General features: G+C 37.6%; 1 long non-coding RNA gene across 4 annotated transcripts; it reads right to left on the reverse strand.

Moving 5' to 3' along the window:
- Positions 1–607: 607 nt before the first annotated feature.
- On the reverse strand, positions 608–2,691 carry LOC148193649 (uncharacterized). 4 transcript variants are annotated; one of them, XR_015782100.1, is made up of 4 exons: positions 1,962–2,691; positions 1,404–1,847; positions 1,158–1,274; positions 608–1,036 (listed from the first exon to the last, which is right to left on the reverse strand). It is a non-coding gene; the product is annotated as an uncharacterized LOC148193649 (long non-coding RNA). The 4 variants fall into 4 exon arrangements; XR_015782101.1 differs by having other exon boundaries at positions 1,404–1,507; positions 1,583–2,666; XR_015782099.1 differs by having other exon boundaries at positions 1,404–1,483; positions 1,583–2,659.
- Positions 2,692–3,015: the final 324 nt, after the last annotated feature.

A 3,015-nucleotide genomic window follows, 5' to 3' on the forward strand; every position in this document is an offset into this window, starting at 1 on the left:
GATTGGACTAGACAAACATACAAGATTACATAAACATAAGACAAAAATTTATATTGATCATCATCACAACTGTGCTCGTAGTTTTCTCATAACAGACAAAAATATATTTTAGTTAGTTATATAATTCAAGATGATTAAGCAAGATATAACTACTGTGAATTGACTATGAAACAGTGAGAAGTATTTTTGTCAATAAATATCCAAATTTCAATCTAGCCAAAACATTTATTTGCGAAGTCCTCCTGTATTTGTCAACACATAATAAGTACTACATAATCTATTTTTCAACATAAGAATAAAATAGTTGTCAATAACAATATAAAAGTAATCAACAAAACTGCCATCAGCAACATAATTTGTCTAATAGATATATTAGTTTATATTAAAGAAATTTTTTGGGTATTATACATTAGTTTATGAAGTATAATTTGTGTTTTATGTTGATTACTACTTTATTTCATTAGTTTATATGAATTTCTTTTTAACTTATGCTTGTTGAATTTACATTTTAGATTTACAATAGTTTGATTGTTAGAATGAAAGTAGGGAATACATATATAATTTTACATAAGGATTTTGGGAAAAAGAAATCAATACACTACTGCAGTCGAGGGAAACGACATCGGTTATTTTCGACTATAAGCATCGGTTCTGCAACCAAGACATATACAGATGAGGTAAACAGGATAGACTTTTTGCCTCGGTTGTGAACCGAGACAAAAAGAAATAAGATTTTGCCTCAGTTCACAGGTAATCGAAGCAGTACAATTTTTCCTTTTTATATTTTTTTTTCTTGAAGGACTTTTTATCTCAGTTCCTATTGAACCGAGACAATATCTACCCGATACAAATTAATAACATGGAACAATTTCTCCTTGCAGATCTTTCAACAATCAAAAATTAAGCCAGCTAAATGACTCAAAGCCCCATTTATCTAATCCAGGAGAAACAACACTACTATATGCTTCAAAATCATATTGGCATCACAGCACGTTCCAACCCTACTCCGAAGCCACCATATGGCGGTGCGCCATATCTGGAAATTATCAAAATCAAGAAATTGGTTTTTGATAAACAATTTTTTAATTACTAGTGGTAAGTAGTAGGAGGCACAAACACATAATATGAGAAAAAGAGTAAGAGGAGAAAAATAATACCTGAAAGAATCAATGTATGTAGATATATTGTCTTGACATCTATGCCGCAAGCTGCTGCACGTTGTTCCAAAAATTTTGGTACATTAACACGCTGAGCTCCTAAAATTATCTCCTCACCTAAGAAACAAGGAAGGCACGTTAATTCAAATCAGAACAGGAACAAAAACCACAGCCATATATATATATATATATATAAAGTATAAAGTATAATATTTGGTGGTAAAAAAATGTAAGAAAAGGACTTACTTCTCTAAGACTAGTTAATCCAATTTCCTTTCCGCTTCAGTATTCAAGTCACCAAAAGGTTCAATTTCTACTCCAATATCCTGCGCATAGCAAAACAAAGCAGACTGAAACCCCCATGGGACAGCAATATCAGCTGAAGATGAAATCACAGTGACTAAAGTTGCCTTGGTGTGTCTTACACTCGTTGCCGCCATCTCGCGGCATAGAGAAAGCGATTCATCAAAAGGTGTCCATTTTGAGCATAAGCTGCGAGCATGGAGTTCCATAACACAACATTTCTCTCAAAACCTTTATCAAACATGTGACGGGCATCAACCACACAACCACATTTGGCATACATGTCAACAAGAGCTGCACCAACAAACACATCCCTCTCCCGCCCAGTTCGTATCACAAGCTCGTGAATGATCCTTCCCTCTTCAATTGTGGAGTGTGCAGTGCACGCTTTGACAACAAATGGTAGAGCAAGACGTTCCAAAGAAACAAATTCCCTTTGAGAATTTGATCGAACAGTTGATGGGCATTCCGAATAGAGTTACAAACGCTGTAAAAACTTACCAGTTTGGTGGCCAAGTCTTGATGGTAAGCAATACCCAGTTGATAAAATCGGGCGTGAAGTTGTTTCCCAGGTCCTAAAGCCTTGATAGAGATACAAGACTCAAGCCTTGGTCTCCCTCCACCAACACCAACACTCTCATTGTTGGATTTGCCCTTATTGTTCCAGTCATTTGAATCATCGCCATCGCTGGAGCCAAACCCAATAACCTTCCTCTCTCTCTCAAACCCTCCACCGTTGGATGCGTATCGTCGCTCTGACAACACAAAACTCAGTCTCGTCAACGCGAGAAGGGGGAAGCTCGCGATTGGAATCCCTAACCCCAAAGGAATTGTTTCTCCTGGGCTCCTAGAGGCGCCGGAGACAATGGAGGTGACGGTGGTGGACGAACTACGACGGCACGGTAGTGGACGCAGCGAGCAATCGTGAGAGAAACCAGACCGCGAAGTGGATATTTCTTTGCGCGAGAAAAAGAAATGGAGGACGCGAGGACTATGCGTTTGGTAGTGGAGGTTCGTCCAGTAGTGGTGGTGGAGGTCGCAGGGAAGAAGAAGAACGAGGAGGCGCGCCAGGAGAAGAAGAAAACTGTGTAAACTCTTTTCAGGTTTCAGTCATTTGAACCAGAGCTACTAACTCGGTTTTCCGCTAACCGATGCCTAAAGACCTAAAAAACAAACTAACTTATATGCCTTGGTTAGAAGGCAAACCGAAACATAAATGCCCAATGACATCGGTTCAAAGAAGACCGAAGCAGTAGGACTTTGTCAAAAAGTTGTCAGTCTGACTTGTAGAGGAGTGAGTGGATTTGCAGAAGGTTTTATGCTTTGGTTTCGTAAATAACCGAGGCAGTAGAGTGTATAGGCTTCGGTTCAAACTAAACCGACACATAAATTCACCTTAATTACAAAAATGTCACCGTGTTTTAATAAGTTTCAGTTTTTAATAAGCTTCGGTTTTGTGAAAACCGAAGCGTATTAAGCGCGTTAAAATACTATTTTTTTACTAGTGATATTATAATTCTTTGTAAATGTAACTTTACTAATAAATTTCTTTATT

This window comes from Vigna umbellata, chromosome 9 (assembly GCF_029865625.1).
Source record: "Vigna umbellata cultivar VRB3 chromosome 9, Vumbellata_1.0, whole genome shotgun sequence".
Lineage (NCBI taxonomy): Eukaryota > Viridiplantae > Streptophyta > Magnoliopsida > Fabales > Fabaceae > Vigna > Vigna umbellata.